The 18,969-nt window shown below is 34.2% G+C and overlaps 1 protein-coding gene across 3 annotated transcripts in view; it reads left to right on the top strand.

Annotated features, from left to right (window-relative positions):
* Positions 1-18,969, top strand: part of Gpat4 (Glycerol-3-phosphate acyltransferase 4) — a 44,646-nt gene that overhangs the window by 246 nt on the left and 25,431 nt on the right. The window lies entirely within an intron of this gene.

Genomic DNA, 18,969 nt, shown 5'->3' with positions numbered 1-18,969 from the left:
CCGTATATTTACGATATTAATAAACAAAAAATGTGAGAAGTTTTAATTTAAAATATGTTTGTAAAGTGAATACGTATCGGTTATATTTTTGTGGGAATGTTTTCGATAGATTTCAGTCGGTGAGTCACTTAATCTATTCCACCGAAAGTCGTGGCTTTTGGTTCGGCGTCTAATTTTTATTGCGCACACATTTGTTGATATAAATTTACCAAAACATTTGGAAAGAAAATCCTATTAATCTTTAAAAGGTAGAATGAATTTGAATGTTATATAAAAATAATTAACGCTAACGGAAATAAGATTTCCGGTAACGATTTTATCGGAATAATGAATTTAAAGAATAGATGTGTATATCGATGGCCCTGATAAGTGATATTCAAAATCTAATCCGTCATAATTTTAAGATTGTGTGTAATATTTTCTATTTGTTTCTTTAAGTCTTTTACGTTTACGGGCAATCCTTATATTTTTCAATCCGTTTAATCTTAAGAAACTAAATAACGACTTTCGAATTCTTGTAAGAATCATTTTGACCCCCTCGCTTCTCCTTATTAATTAGAATCTGATTGGATCATGCTGATTTTGCAGCCTTTCTGGCACTCGATTTATACCAGAGACGTAGCTAGCGTCAAGTGAGGATATTCTTTCTAGGGGCCTCCATCATCAATCAATACTGATGTCAAAACCTAAAAGGATTAAAATCCAGAAAAAGCCCTTGCTATGGTTCAATAGATATAGCCTGAATAGAAATGTGCTAAATAGCTTCCTTCACCACTATAAACTTGGTCAAGTTGTAATATCAAAATAAGATACAATGATACTAACAATACTAGAGATACTATAATTTAGAAAAAAGTGTTCAAATATTGTCTGCTGATATACAGCTACTGGAAGGCTCAGATCTCCATAAAATGCCAATGACCAGTTGTAAATTCTTGGAATTCCTCAAAGTTACATTATTTTCAACAAATTAACATACCAGCAATAGTCTCATAAACAAATGTTCATGGGATACGGGGATTTCTCAGAGTACCTGTATAGATTTAAACTCAAAGATAGTCCTTCATACATCTGTGACCCAGTGGTGGACCTGGCTGCTGTGCATGCAATTACTTGTTGTCCTATATATGGAGGGTGTAGAGTTGCTTGCAAAGTGGAAATGGGTAGGAGCATTGCTTGCAGCAACAATGCTTGCCTTTTGGAAGATGACAGGAGTGCCACCACACTTTCTTGTTGTTTTGTTAATAAGCTGTGGGTGAAGTTATTAGGCATAACAAAACCGTGTAACATGAAGTACCAGGATTGGGAGGCGATATGTAATTGTAATGTGGGTGAATGCTGTATGTTGAATAAATGCCGAATAATAGAAAATATGAAGGCTGAAAGAGGGATCAAAGAGAGAAATTGTGAAGGATGAAAGAAGGAAGGTGAAAGTTGGAGGGTGTAAGCCTCTGTCCTAAAAACAAGACAGGGAAAAGAGTATTTAAAAAAAAAAAGTCCTGTCAAAGCCGATTGTATCAGATAGTAGTTGTCCTTAATGTTTTATTCAACATTGCCACAGTAACCTATCTCATTCACTCATGAACTATCATTCAATATCAACATGAATGGTTCCGCACGAAAAATCAATATTTCAGAAATTAAAATAGCTTATTGGTAACATAGCAAAAAAATCCTTTTTAAAATTCTGATAACTGCATATTAAAAATAATTATTACTTACTATCCATCACCGCCTACTTTGTATCACCAGAAATTATTGGCTTGTGGAATTCCACTAGAAAAAATATTTTAATGTAACATATTAAAAGTGTTTTCTTTACATGGAGTAACCGGACATCATCAGCGAAGTAAAAGCTTTAGAGTTTTACGCTAGAACAATTTCAGTAACTTTCACAAAATGAGAGCTTGGAGAATAATTGCTGCTTAGACACATGTTTCATCCCAGGGCTTAGTCATGTGTAAGCAATTAAGAAAAATTATTTATACAAAATTACTTTTTATAATATTCCAACACTTCAATTCAAGTGAATTCAATGAAAAATCTGATCACTCATGTTTAGATTTTTTAAAGCGGCATATAAAAGGGAAAGTAGGTAGAAATTATTTTAATGCATCTATTATATATTATGCAAATGAGAGAAAATAATAAACATTGAATAAATTTACTGGTTTCACACATTAATGTATATATAGAGACATTCATATTTACTGTGTGGATCCATTGCATTGCAGTGATAGAGGGCTACCATTGAAGTTTTAGGTGAGGCCTTGCAATTTCTTTGCCTTGGATTACCAATCATCTACACCAACCAGCTTTCAGTCCTACTCATCGAAATTTAAAATCATCTTACCAATGCTAGGAAGTCCATATCAGAAATGAGCTGACATTGGCTCTTTTCTGGCCTGAATCCTTCAGCAGCTTTTAATGAAATTTTGTTGATATATTCCTAACAATTCTGTTAATTACGTTTCAGATGTTAATCTCAGGTATGCGGTATTTAGGTACATTTGTTTATCAGGGATGTCCACAGATATAGACAAAAGATGGTCCCAATGATCTATCTTACGCTACCCATATCTAGTTCAAAGTCCCTTTAATACTGCACATTTCAATCCTGAAAACAGGAATAAGTCTGGTCAGGTAACATCATCCTTATATCCTCGGGTCTTCTATATTATTCCTCATTTATTTCTGTTATAGGTATCCAATTAAAACTGCTTCCAGGATAGAATATGGCTTTTGGTGAATCAATGAAAAATTATTTAATTATTATATGAAAAAAATTATATTTAAAAAATTACTAGGCACACAGTTAATGTGAAGGATTTTAAAAGCACTCTAGATATACAGGTTGATTAGTTATAGGTGTAAAAACTTTAAAGGGTTGAATCGGTCTATTTCATTATATATTTTATATTCATTTTTCTTTTATAATACATAAAGCCAGTAACTTTTGGCAGTATGAAGTTTGTGGGTATAGAAAGTAAACAATAATTAATTTTAATATGTAGTAATTAGAAATTTAAAACTTAACTTACTTATTTTTAAAATCATTTTTTGTATAAACTGTAAAGATATAGCAATTGACAGCAAATGAGCTGTACAATTACCTCTTAAAGGTTTTACACCAATAATAAGTCACCCTGTATAATTGATGTGTGTCATAGTGATACAAAAACTTTTCTGTTATTGAAACCATTAGTGTAGAGTGTCATAACAATAGATTTTGGAAGCTTTACCCAATTGATGACAACAGTTGATTGTATAAAGCATTAGGGTTGCCTTTACATAGATAAGTATCCATATTTGGTTTAAACATATCTTGTAGATCATTTGTCATTACGTTCAGATTTTACTGTCTAAAAAAATTAAGACCTTATTAGTGATTCTCTCATAAGTGAGAGTTTTGACCCAACATGGCAATGTCCGCTAAAATTTTTCTCCAGAGGCTGCATGGTAGCGTTGCATGTATGTCTGTCATTCCAGCTATTAGGTGACCATCTTCTAGCACTTTTACCTTCTACATTGCCGACAACTTTAAGCATCTAAATATTTTCAGTTTCGAAATTTTTTGCCGACACTTTTACTATATATTTTTTGTTTCATAATCAATATATTGTAACATTTTTTTATTGTTCATTACATGTAGATGTTTTTATTAACAAAGATGTTGCAATGCAATATATTTCTTCTATCAAGTTAATTATCTATTACATAACTATTTTTATATACTTATTAATTATATATTAAATTACTAATGTTTTGCAATTTTATGTAAAAAATTGTTTATATGTAAAGAGTAATATTTACTGTTGACAATGATTGGGTAATACATAATCATTTCAACCATAGAATGTCCATTGTTGGTAATGGTGTTTCACCCACAAGATAGGTAACCTGGTTGAAAATGTATTACACTTGTAAAGAGTAATATTTACTGTTGACAATGATTGGGTAATACATAATCATTTCAACCATAGAATGTCCATTGTTGGTAATGGTGTTTCACCCACAGGATAGGTAACTTGGTTAAAAATGTAATACACTTGTAATGAATGTCTTAGTATCATCATCATTTTAGACATATACCGTTCACTGCTGGAGAAAGCCCCCCCCCCCCCTCTCTTAGATTTGTAATAGGACCTTTTGGAAGCGGACTTTATCCGGTATCTTATGATGACCATGGGGGCGGACGCTCTTAGAAGCGCTTGCCGGTCTGTGGTCTCCACTCCAGAACCTTAAGGCTCTATCTGTTTGGCGCGCCTTGTGCTCACTGCCACTTTAAATTGCCAATGTGCTGGGCCATATCGGTTACTTTTATTATCCTCGTATCTGGTTCTCTTCGATCTCATAGAGAAATCACGAACATATCCTTCTTCATGAACCGTTAAGTCGTTGCAAATAAATATATTTTGGTGATGAAAACCTGTCACCTATTTCATGTAGTTCTTATTTGTGTATTATGTAATATAATTGTTTGTCTAATTTATGAGTTTAATTAGTCTGGCCATTAATACTAGTATAATTAAAAACAAACGAAACATTACTTTTGAATTTGGAATCTGTCATTTTTATTTTCGCGCCAATATATTGTGATTGCATTACATGCAGTAAGTATGGCGCCGATTGCAATTTTCAAAATCCTCCACACGCTTGGTATTAGTCAAATGTATGTGAGCCTGGCTATTGATACTTACAATGAAGAAATCAAAGGATCTGGCAGTCCACATAGTGTTCGTACGTATCGTATAAAAGCGATCAAAGCAGTAAGAGACAGATTTTAAAGAAATCCTGTCGATAGATTTTATCTCTGGAGGTGAAGATACCATTTCGATCCATGTTGGGTATTTTATAAGATGACTGGATTTGGGGCCTTTAAGAGATGCACTGGTCTTTCCTTAACTGATAATTTAAAAAAAAAAGTAAAATCACAACATACCTAAACTGTACGCAAAGGAACGTTATAGAAAGATTTTATTATTATAATATTTTTATATATTAACAAACAAAATGGCCATATTTATGCTGACAGCTCTAAAGAATTATCCTATTTAGTCAAAAGAGTACGACGTAGACATTATCAGACTTCAGTGATGGTTTGAGGGGGTGTTAACTATGATGAATTGACTGAGGAATATTATTGTAAAATGGTATTGAAACATCGGCACAGGTGCACCAGGATATCGTTCCTGAGACGGTAGTTAAGCCTCTTAACAACACCATGTTCAATAACCAAGAATAGTCTTTTCAACAAGACTGCACGCCGGATCATAAAGCACCAATCCACCCAATCTTGGTTAGAAACCAGCGTTGTGGACTTCATCAGAGCTGAAGACTGTCCGTCATCTAATCCTGATTTTAATCCGTTGGATCATGATATGGCAGCTATATCTTGATCTAAACGCCATGATAGTTTGGAGTTCCTAAAACAATCCATACGATTGGCAGTCAAGAATTTTCTCATATGTGCTGCTGTTGATATTTGGCCTCGACGTTTAAAGGACTGTATTGCAGCCGATGGAGACCAGATATTCCATTCAGGCCGCGTGAAACGTATACAACACACACTTAAAAGTAAGAAAAGGACCAATATTTAGCCACTTCCGCACATGCAGTGGTAGTCGTGCAACAAAATGCGTATGCGGCAAACAATGCGAATCACACAACTGCCACCGCCAAGTCACTAACACTTGTTTCAGCCCTCCACGGGGCATCTTCAGGAGTTATGTTAACATTTATCAGCGGGCTGGCGGGCGGTGCACTTTGTTGCACGACTACCAATGCATGTGCGGAAGTGGATAAATATTGGTCCTTTTCTTACTTAGGATGGACTTCCGCAAGGTAACGCCTGATTCCATTAAACACACTTAAAAGTCGTAAAGACGTATGCTTTACACTTTTTCAATATTGCAAAGCTATAATTAGCGGGAAAAAGTTATAAATTTTAATATGCATTACGTACGCGCATGCGTGATGTGTAGTTATCTATATTCGACCCTGCAATTCATTTTTAAGAATCCTTTGTTTTTCAATGAGAACTGCAAATGGCCCGAACGGAAAGTGCAGCGGGGGTCGTATACGCCATGTGGCCTGGAATGTATTAATGATTTTATATTAATGTATTAAACTAATACAATGTAACAAATGTTGTTTTTCTTGGTAAAAATATTTATGTCAAAACTAATTATTTATTTCTTTGCTAAAGTTTTTGTAACACTGATTCAAATAAAATTCCCATAGTTAAGCCAGGTCAAAAAACAAAGCAGAATTAATAAATGTTAATCCAGTGTGTTAATGAAAATAACAGATATGCTATCTATAATGAATGTCAGCATACACATGTATATGTATATGTGTGACACTCGCCTTGATAAGTTTAAAAAAAACATTTACATATATATATATATATAGAGAGAGAGAGAGAGTTTTATATATTAGATATTGTAACTACATGAATACCTCACTTTGCATCGTGAATTAAGATTTTCTATAGCAATCCATGTAAAGATGGAAGATAGGTTCCAGTGTTACAAAAATACTACTTTTTAAAAAGAAAATTGACCAAAGTAAACATTTAAAAAACAAAAATAATATAAATTAGCCAATAAATAAATTGGAAAAATATATACCATTTTTGTAACCAGAAACAACACTTTAAAATTTATATAAATTTATTATTCTCTTTAAAAAAAAAAGCACAACACACTACGTAATTAACACTGAACTCCAAAATTTGCAAAACAAAGTGAAAATAAAACTGTATTCAAATTGCGTTGTTTTTTAGTTAGAAAGGGAATCCCCGAGTTTTGATGGCATGGCGCAATTAGAAACAGAAGTGTTACCATCTTTTGGAAAAAAAGAAAATTTATAAAAAAAATTAAAGACTCGAAAACAACGCAACCTCGAAAATCTGACGACGCACAGTGATAATTAGTACTAATTAAGCAGCGACGCAACTTCGAAAAATACGCAAAACGAAACGACGCAAAGCGAGGTATTGGTGTATTGTATTGTTTCAAAGAATTTTCACGTCGTATGAACATATTTGATACTGGCTATGTGACCGCCCAATGATCTCTACGATGATTTCCCGTGACCTTGCCTATGTCTTCAATCCAGCTTTTGGGGCTCTACCCACGTCATCACCGCCTCATGATTACCACTGATGAATCATTTGACCCCTCTGTCACTTCAGCCGAAATATTCTGAGTGACCGTTCTTTTGCAGATCTTGTTTCCGATTCGATCTTGCAGCGAAACTTCAGTATTGCCGTCAATCTCTCTCCATATCTGCTAAAATTAATGGCGCCCAAAAAGTCTTTATTTATTTATTTACTTACACTTTTCTGTGTAATAGAGGACTTAGTGCCTGATAGGTTTCATGTATGTAACCTAGAATAGAAAGAAAAGGTCATTACGGTATATCCACCCACAGATGAAGATGATGAGAAACGTCGATGATAAAATGAAATCGCCGTTATCCGGCGTGGTTAAAGGCCTCCACCAGATCACAGGAAGTCTTTGGATGCGAGCAACGAAGCCTTGCAGTGGAAAACCCATCGGCTGACATAAACGAATATAAACATCTGAAATAATTTAAAGAAGGAAAAAAATATAAATTATTTCTGTTTAATAAGAGTCATACGTATGATAAAAATATAGCCAGTGTGTGTGACATTGCAAAAAATGAATACAAAAAACAAAGTCACACGTGTAAACATTTCACACGAATAAATATTGTAATAATATTTGCTAATTTTAATGTACATCGTGTTGTCGATCTTTAAAAATGCGATCCGATGAATGAAAAACATTATGCGTACGCGCCATATATGGCATATGTATATACACCGGCACGGAGCGGTATGTCTATCCGTGACACAGTAAACTAGGCAAAGGTCATGCGCATGCGCACATTGAGAATACTCCAACAATATTAACAATGTTACATAAAAATAATGGAACCCTTTTTTGTGTTTGGGGGGAAATTTTCCGGATGTTCAAGATGTCCTCTGGAGGGAGCATAGGGTATGTGTGATTTCTACCCACTAAAACACCCCCGGTTTTCGTTCTCTGCGCTATACTAGGAACTGGTATCTCCCTGTCAGGGATCGCCACGCGGTTTCCCAGCCTAAACGAACATGCGCCATGTTTAAAAATTGTTTGAGAATCGATATTAGATCAGTAATATATATTTCTACCCACATAAATGTTAGTAAATAGTTCATATTAGCCATGTATTATATATATATATATATATATATATATATATATATATATGTATTTACATGTATGTACATCTTAAACTTCCTTATCCTTCATGTCTCTCACCACCCAAAGGTTGTCTGGTAGAGATCGCCTCGAGCGATAGGACCTCTTGTACTTTTATATAAATTGTTTTTTTTTTTAGTTATTATCTGTGTACAATAAAGTTTATATGAATAAGTACTTAAATTTTCGTCCAATTATAATATACCATAAGGTGGTAGACTCGGCGTGAGGACTTCCACTAGGTCAGAGTTCCCCAAACTTTTTTATGTCATAGACCCCTTGCCATGTTTTTCCGTGTTGGGTAGATCCCCTACTTACCTGATATTGATTTCCTGTAAATTTCTAACTGTAGTGAAGTTTAGTGTTAAAAACTTAAAGTAAAAACACATGTTAATTTATACATTTATTAATTGAATTTAAATTAAAACTACTCACAAATAAAATTTTGTATCTGTTATGTAAAATATACGTAACATGAAATAAACTATAAATAAACTGTAAATAATATAACATAAGCAATAAGTCAATATTTTTAGTGAGAAGGATGAACCTGATGCTTTAATAATAAATTATCAACATTTGGCGTCAATTTTGTAAGGGGTTAATCTCCGCGAAGCTCTGAGACTGCGACTCTCAGGTTTTTACAAGTTCAAAATGTATTGCGACCACAAAGCGAATACCAACATCCTACAACTTGCACAATTTTATAAACATATATAAATATTTTTTTTACTTCATAGGTACTTTTATAAATAATGTAAATGTTTTGATATTATAAGATAGTATGATGTAAGTAAATAGGTACTATCAGTGTATGTGTTGAGATCCACTATCGTGGACCCCCCATTTTCATTTCATGGACCCCCAAATTTTTTTCGCTGACGTAGACCCCTTGCAGGTTGTCATAGACCCTTAGGGGTCGATATAGACCACTTTGGGAATCACTGATTTAAATGACACGTTTTCAGGAAATATTTATAATGAGACTAGCTTAGTCACGTGTCAAAGTACCAGGGCATCATAACAACAAAAGAGCGTTTAAATATTCCGATTATATTAGTTGCATTGCGTACGAACGGACAAAGGTCTTTGTTGCCGGTCGATATGAAACATCACTAAATTTACGCGTGAATTTGTAATTCGTGTGTGTTCGCTTGTGGGGTCACGCGTGTGATTGAACTTTGTTTTTTTTTTAATTTTGTCACTGAGAATACTGCACGCTTATTAGCAATTATGGGTTGGCAGAGCCATGAATCGATGATGGTTGGTTATAAGTGCAAAATAAATACGTGTTTGTTTAGAAATGCTAAATATCGTAATGATAAAGTACAGTAAAAGATCTTTATTCGCGCTTTCACTATTTGTGGATTAAAAAAAAATAAATTAATTCCAATAGGTGTCCAACTCCATACTTCGTTAATGCTGTTAAATGCACTAATACATATATATATATATATATATATATATATATATATATATATATATATATTTATAAGAAAAAATAAATTTTGTTTTTTTTTTTTGACGTTGAAATGTCAAGTCTAATGTCACAAGAGATACTGTTAAAAGATCGTTACGTTGCTAAGAATAAAATAAACACTTGTGTTCGGAATTGCCGGCTTTATTGTTTGACAATCTCTCACACACACACATATACATATATATATTACAGTAATATCCCGCCTTACGCGAGGGATACGTTCCAAAAAAAAATCGCGTTAACTGAAATTCGCGTATAACGACGTTTATGATTAAACATAGTCAAAAATTATTACAAAAAAATACAAATCATTTTAATCAATTACTTTAATTCCAGAAATACTTTATGCAATACATACTCTTATTTTTTACGGAAAAATACATCTATTGTCTTTTGGGTAACGTTTTGTTTACGTTCTTGTAAAATTCGTTCATAACACCCAACACTGTTTTTAATTGTTTGACAGATGATCAAGACATCATAGAGAAGTTGATGACTACATTATATTTATACGCACTCTTTCGCGTAATTCGAGGCATTTGAGCGCGAAATTTGCAATTCGCGTTATAATGTAACCGCGTATAACGGGGTCGCGTAAAGCGGGGTATTACTGTATTTGCGGTTTAAAAAAATGCGACCCAAAGCCTATATTCGCGGATCCTATAAGTACATACATAATAATAAAATAATTCCAATAGGTGTCCAACTCCATAATTTGTTAATGCCGTAAAATGCACTTATATATATATATATATATATATATTGATTAAAGATAAAAAAGTTTTGTTTTTTTTTGACGTTGAAATGTCAAGTCTAATGTCACAAGAGAGATACAGTGCAAAGATCGTTACGTTGCTAAGAATAAAATAAACACTTGTGTTCGGAAACGCCGCCTTTATTGTTTGACAATCTCACACACACACACACACATATATATGTATATTATTTGTATTGTTATTACTTCGTCACCATTGAACGCATCACCTATAGTCGCATATAAACTAGCATTCCGTGTTCACGGTTTGTGTATTCGCGACATATTTACGGAACATATACCCCGCGAATAAACAGCTTTTATTAAAGTAAGAAAAAGGGTTTTCAAAATTTAAATAACACTATAAAATTTATTATTGTTTACTATCTGTATGCAGACTTTGTTCTGCCAGAAGTTTTAGGACTGTCGCATTGTAAATATATATATATATATATATATATATATATATATATATATATATATATATATATATATATATATATATATATATATAACAGTGATCACTATACAGGTTGATTGGAAATAGGTGCAAAAAGATTAATGATTGTTGCTAACAAATAAGCTTTATATTTACCTCTTTAAAACTTTTATTTACATCCAAACCAATCACACTATATATTGAAATATATCCACATTTTCTTGAGTCATGGTTATTCCGTAACACAAAGATTTATTTCATCACTCTATTGTCAGTTTTGTAATACGTAAGAAAAGGACCAAAATTTAGCCACTTCCGCACATGCAGTGGTAGTCGTGCAATGAAATGCACCGCCCGCCAGCCCGCTGATAAATGCGCATGCGGCAAACAATGCGAATCACACAACCGCCACCACCAAATTACACAGACTCTGTGTTTGGCACTAATCGGTGTAACATAACTCCTGAAGATGTCCCGTGGAAGGGTGAAACACGTGTTGAGTAATTTGGTGGTGGTTTGGTGGCTAAATATTGGTCTTTTTCTTACTTAGGATGGACTTCCGCGAGGTAACGCCTGATTCCATTAAATAGTTTTGTAATACTGCACAGCCATGAAAACCGGCTGGTTTTTACTGGCCAGTATTATACTTGTTACAATATTTCAAATTTAATCAATAAAAAAAATAAACAATTCTAAATGTCATATCGTAAATATATCAAGTAATACAAATAAATGTTACTTAAATGTGACTTTATTATTTATTATCGTAATAAAAAGCGAAATGATTTTGTTATTGTGACGTTTTTATAGCCGTTCAACTTAATGGAGCTGCATGTATATAACTTTAAAATAATAAGCTGTCACAAATGTCAGTGCATCCGGTGAACACTTGTTTTATTTTAGGAAATGATGACACGTAAACTTGCTTTGATGTAAGAAAAGGACCAATTCAGAACTCCTGAAGATGCCCCGTGGAGGTGTGAAACACGTGTTGAGTGATTTAACGGTGGCAGTTGTGTGTTTCGCATTGTTTGCCGCATGCGCATTTATCAACAGGCTGGCGGGCGGTGCACTTTGTTGCACGACTACCACTGCATGTGCGGAAGTGGCTATATATTGGTCCTTTTCTTACTTAGGATAGACTTCCGCAAGGTAACGCCTGATTCCATCAAATACTTGCTTTGATGGTTATATACATTGAGAGTGGATTTAGCATTTTTATTGTTATTAAGAAATATTAAGTAAGTAGTGACCTTGTGTGCGTGGCTCGGACAAGTATGTGAACTTGGAGAACGTGATGAACTTGGTCAAGTTCGCGGGATGTTGAACACGGGAAGTGCAAGGCCGGTCGTCATGGCGATGTTTGGGGGTGGCTGGCATATATACATATATATGCCTTTGATCAGAAACGTGGAGTCCAAAAGCTTAGTACGCCTTCAAGGGACCTTTTTTTATGGCCTCCGCTATTGGAGGCCTCTCGTACCCCTAATTAGTTGGGATCAGGGCCTTTGTTTACAATTAAGTTTTTCAGATTTTTCATCTTTATTCTTCACTCACTTTCATACTTCTCAATTTCTTTTATTCTTACCTTATTTCCATCGCAATATCTTTTATTTTGTTCTTTCATTCCTTGCTTTCATCGCCTTCCTTCCATCATCTTATTACTCATAGGTGACTAGCCACCAGGTTGTTACATATTCCATTTTTTTATCACAGTTTTCTTTGGGTTGTGCTTTCTTAATACATTAATACTCAAGGGAACATCACTGTGTAAAGTTTGTAGTGGTGTAACGGCTGGTCGGATAAGGTGTAGATCCCGTAGTGCAATTCTAAAAAATGAATCCTATAGAAAACTAGCTGATCCCGCAAACGTTGTTTTGCAAAAAAAATAGGGGTTGATCGTACAGAGGTGAAAATTTAGGGTTGTATGTATTTTTGTATGTTGTATCATAAAAAAATAAAAACAAAAAATTTCGTCAAAAAAATAAAAAGAAAATTTTAAGGGTGAACAACCCTTATCACTTAGGGGTATAAAAAATAGATAGTAGCCGATTCTCAGACCTACTAAATACGCATATAAAATTTGGTAAAAATCGGTCGAGCCGTTTCAGCGGAGTTCAAGTTCGAACACCGTGACACGAGAATTTTATATATTAGATTGACGGATTCACTACTCGCCGGAGGTGTTTCAACGCCGAGAAGTTTGTTAGAAATTAACTCATCACCTATAAGTCGAACAGCAGGCCGTTCTGCGGAATCAAGAGCTTAGCTGATATTTACCTGAGCCAATCCAAAGGTGGCGGTAACTATCCCTGGATAAAATACAGCTCGACCCTATTCAAGACACCCGGATTTTAGCAGTTGGTTAATATAATTTATTTATGTGTGTGTATAGCTATAGCTTGGCATACATACGAGATATTGTGTTATTTAATATGAACATACATACAAGATATCGAGTGTGTTATTTAATACAAACGTCTTAGTGTGTGTGCGCTATTGGTGTATCTATTAAATAAATAGATAACTGACCTAACTGCTCACAAACAGTGGAGGAAAACGTGTGGATAAATATATATATATATATATCTCCACACGTTTTCCTCCACTGTTTGTGAGAGATGTATATATATATATATATATATATATATATATATAAATGAGAACCAGGTTCGGAAATTTCGGTAAGAAAACAGAATTCTTATAAGAGTAATTAATGTCGATTAATATATGCTACACCCTATCCAAAAATCAATCATTTCAGAAATAATAAATAGCGTAATGATAATACTGTAAGAAAAAGGGTTTTCAAAATTCGTATTACTGCATAATAAAATGAATTATTGTTTACTATACGTCAATGTAGACTTTGTACTGGCAACATTTATTGGTCAGTTGGATACCAGTATAAAAAATGTAACATATCGGAGTAATCATTTTTAAGTGATTATTAGAAATACATATTGAAATGTAGTTCGTGTAGAACTTTACACAAAGAAACTTTTTAGGTTGAAGAATGCCAAAGCAGTTTAATAATAATAAGATTAAGTCGTTATTTGAGTTCGAAAGGTTCTTTACTGGCGATCAGGAGTCGGTAGACGCGACGCGGGTAAGCCCTCCCGCAAGGAGGACCTACGACACCCCACACAGCACCCACTTCATCTGCAACACTCCGTACAGGACATCCACAACACTCGTTCTTAGGGGGTGGTAGCTCGCTCCGCGTGGACGAACCGAAGTTGGATCCGGATCCATCCTTGGCTCGCATGGGATCCACGCTGCCGTCTCAAGCCGCATACACAACATCAACACTACACAGCTCTACTCGGGTAGAGCGGTCTACTACGTGCGAACATCTGTCCAGCTTCTGTTTTATTTTCAAGTTCACGGACCCTTTCGCTCCGTGAACTCAGTTCCGACAAAGCTGTAAAAGCCAGTTCCGACAAAGCTGTGAAAGCCCCTGGACTGACAGCATCAAGTTCAATCGAAACCTAGCAGCCGACGGCAAAGTTAAGGTTGGGGAAGAAGCTGGATGCGGGTAGCGCAAGTCCGGTCTTCGCGGCGATCTTTGGGGGAGGATTGCCTTGCAAGTGCAGCCTCCATCGGCTGAAAATAAGTCGCGTACATTTATAGATACCAAATTTTCAACTTATTTTCTATACTCTACTGTGGAAATCCGATTGATAACAAAGCAATAGTTTAAAGTTATTTTAAAAAATGTACTCACATCTAGTTATCTTTTTAGTTAGAAACAGATCATTCGAGAAAAATATAGATATATTTTAAATATTCATACAAATACTTCTAGGTGGATATCCGGTTAATAACATAAGGGTTAACCTTTGGTTTCATTCTTGTGTCTATGTATGATCCTTTATGAATAATAATATTTATAAATAAAAGAGTCGAATTGCTTTATACTATCTGTGTATATGTTAACTGTACCTGCGGGCTTCGTTCGCGTGGAATTTAAAAAGGAAATTATTAGTTTATTTACTTTTTTTTCGAAGAAATATTAAAAAACAAAAGTAGCCAAGGTACTTTTTATAACATCAGCTACCTGCCAGTACGAGTCCCGTCCTTATCGGTCCAGCCATTTCAGAGATTAGCCGAAACAAACAGACAGATAGGCATTTCTAAAATTGTTATTTTGGTATATATATGAAGTAAAAAGCGGGTATTTTAACAGTTGAATTAACTTTTGTTGCACCCCCCGATGCTTCACCAATAACATTTAATTTTTTTTACCACATCACTGCTTGAAACCATCGTAAGGGAAATATCTTACGAAAAAAATTATTAAAACTAATTTATACTTGTATAAATGAGTGTTTTATTTGACAACAAGTCAAAATATGTCTTGCAGTTCGTGCGTTATGGAAAAAATTCCTTACCAGTCAAAGGGCTGTACCAAGGCAATATTACAAGCAGACACTTTGATTTTATTTATTTGTATATATATGTTCGTATCACTATGCTAGAGTATTTCGATGTACTCTTTGACCTTGAGGGAAAATTGTTATAATCATGTCTTAAACAACCGATAAGAAATGATTCTAGAATTATAATTTATCGTGTTCTGAGCAATATCAGCTGTAAGCAAGCATTAGGTCAAGATAGTTGAAACCGATAAAAGTACGGTGTCGTTACACGAACGCACACTGCTGAAAGAAAATTGAACATGAAGGAGAATTATATATAATATATCTTCTAATATATAAAATTCTCGTGTCACGGTGTTCGAACTTGAACTCCTCTGAAACGGCTTGACTGATTTTTACCAAATTTAATATGCGTATTCAGTAGGTCTGAGAATCGGCTACTATCTATTTTCCATACCCCTAAGTGTTAAGGGTGGTCCACCCCTAAATTTTATTTTTAATTTTTTAGACAATTTTTTTGGTTTTCATTTTATTATGATACAGCATACAAAAATACATTCAAAACTAAATTTTCACCTCTCTACGATCAACCCTTATCTTACATTTGTTAATTAAAAACTTTAATTTTTTTTTGCAAAACAACGTTTGCGGGATCAGCTAGTGTATATATATATATATATATATATATATATATATATATATATATATATATATATATATATATACAGAGTTGAGGAAGTGATGTAAAAAATATTAATATTTAAAGCATTCTTATATCTGAAGAATAAAGACTACTAATGCAAAAGAATATAAAAATATACTTGAAGATATTCTAATATAAAAAATATAAGAATATCTTCAACTAAAGAAAGTATATGTAAAGTAATTTTCACTGTGCGTCGTTAGATTTTCGAAGTTGCGTTGTTTTGGGTTCGAGTCTTTAATTTTTTTTTTTAATTTTCTTTTATTTCTAAGAGATGGCAACATTTTTGTTTCTAATAGCGCCATGCCATAAAAACTCGGGGATTCCCTTTTTGTAACTAAAAAATCGAACGCAATTTGAATATAGTTTTATTTTTCCTTTGTTTTGAGTTCAGTTTCAATTACGTAGTGTGTTCTGCTTTTTTTTTTAAAGAGAATAATAAATTTATATAATTTTTTACGTGTTGTTTCTGCTTACAAAAAAGTTAAATATTATTACAATTTATTTATCGGAAGAGTTATATTTTCTTTTTAAAAAGTAGTATTTTCGTGACCCCGGAACCTATCTTCGGTCTTTACATGGTTTGCTTTAGAAAATCTTAATTCACTTTGCGACGTTTCAATTTGCGTCGTGTTTTTTTGGAACGTAACCACGACGCAAAGTGACGTATTGGTGTACATAGTTCATTATATAACTACAAAGAAAAAATACAATGCGGTCTTATCGCGTGAGACAATTTCTTACAGACAACCATAGTATGGACACCGTAAAAATATAGATGTGCACATACAGACAAAACATACATACACACCAGTGATTCCCAAAGTGGTCTATATCGACCCCTAGGGGTCTATAACAACCTGCAAGGGGTCTACGACAGCGAAAAAAAATTTGGGGGTCCATGAAATGAAAATGTGGATCCACGATAGTGGATCTCAACACATACACTGATAGTACCTATTTATTTACATCATTCTATCTTAAAATATCAAAACATTCACATTATTTATAATTAGTACCTATGAAGTAAAAATTTATTATATATGTTTATAAAATTGTGTAAGTTGTAGGATGTTGTTATTCGCTTTGTGGTCGCAATACATTTTGAACTTGTAAAAACCTGGGAGTCGCAGTCTCAGAGCTTCGCTACCTTGCACTAACTCGTTCAATTCGTCACTCTATAAATACGAATGTAAGACAAATACGTTTATTCGTTTCCGGAATCTTAAAAAGGAAAGTGCTAAGAAAATATTTTAATAAATATAAACAGTATGTCACACAAATTATAGTGAGTCAGTGTTATTTTGTTTGAGAGTGCTGGAGAAAAGTAATTACATTATTTTTTATTAAATTTTAGTTTTTTACTCGTAGTTAGCAAAGATAGATAAATTACGCCCATCATGACTTTAGTTATTAGTAGTTTAATATTCAATTATACCAAATTTTTATTTTTTTATAATTTTATTTTTAATTTCCTTTCCATCGCCATACCTAGTGGAAAGGCAGTTCAGCGCTGTTACCGATCTCATAACGAAAAAAAGAAACAGACTGGACATCATTAGCCGAGGAGATTTAAGACTACCCCTTACAAAATTGACGCCAAATATTTACAATTTATTATTAAAGCATCAGGTCATCCTTCTCACTAAAAATATGTACTTATTGCTTATGCCATTTTATTTATAGTTTATTTTATGTTTATTTAATGTTACGTATATTTTACATAACAGGTACAAAATTTTATTTTGAGTAGTTTTAATTAAAATTCAATTAATAAATGTATAATTTAACATGTGTTTTTACTTTAAGTTTTTAACACTGAACATCACTACAGTTAGAAATTTACAGGATATCAATATCAGGTAAGTAGGGGGTCTACCCAACACGGAAAAACATGGCAAGGGGTCTACGACACAAAAAAGTTTGAGGAACTCTGATATACACAAACACGGTTATACTGTATAGCTATTCCTATATATTTTATACCATGTTTTAAAATTTAATTAATTCAGTACCTATACTTTATAATTGTGTTACGAATACAATTTTTTAAAACAAAGTTTTTTTTTATAAATGCGTTTAATTTAATGCGATCATTTATTATAAATACAGAGTGTAACACGACCGAGGGATCAATATTTTATAGAGTAATGATTTAAATATTACATGATAAATGCCTAATGTTCAGACGAGCATAGAACTAACCCGGGAGGGGGAAATCGTCTATGTCATGGTTACGTCATGGTCTACTTCGGTACCTTAGGAAGGCCCGCGGGACTTCCGAACTCGCAGCTGCTCCTCAGCACTTTGCCAAGAAATTCCGCCAGGAGGAGGATGTGCTCCCCCCCCCGGCATTTTTAGACCACGTGCTACTCTTCTCGAATTCGCATTGAGTGGGCGATGAAGGCTCGAATCCTCAACGCCCGCAAAGACGGTGTTTAGAACTAACCTTTTTTTTGATTTCGGGAGGGGAAATCTATTATAATATCCTAATTCTTCTAATCTCCTACTCAAAATATCTCCCTCAGTGATCGTCTTCGGTATCTTAGGAAGACCCGCCGGATCTACAGAACTTGCAGCTGTTCCTCAGTACTTTGCCAAGATATTTCGGGCGGAGGCAGTGCACCCCCTCCCCTGGCATTCTCAGACCACTTGCTACTCTTCCCGGGCTCGCATCGAATATGCAATGAAGGCTCCAACCCTCAACGCCCGCGAACCTGATGAGTAGAACTAACATTTTTGGTTTCGGACGGAAAATCTTCCGGGTGTTCAAGATACACTGCCTCTGAGAGAAGGACTAAATACTAAAACCGCCGGTGGTCATCGCCCTTTTTGCGAAGTTAGGGACCGCGGTATCTGCCGGTCAGGAATAAGCGTAGAACATTCTACCCCCCGAAACCCTCGTGGTGGTAGTTGGTTTTAAACCTTATTGATCTAT

The sequence above is a fragment of the Battus philenor genome, unplaced genomic scaffold, assembly GCF_028537555.1.
Source record: "Battus philenor isolate CCGP_79_NKW_IND1 unplaced genomic scaffold, ilBatPhil1.0.hap1 SCAF_29, whole genome shotgun sequence".
Lineage (NCBI taxonomy): Eukaryota > Metazoa > Arthropoda > Insecta > Lepidoptera > Papilionidae > Battus > Battus philenor.
Note: the sequence above shows the minus strand (reverse complement) of the source record. Positions and strands in the feature narration are given on the sequence as shown.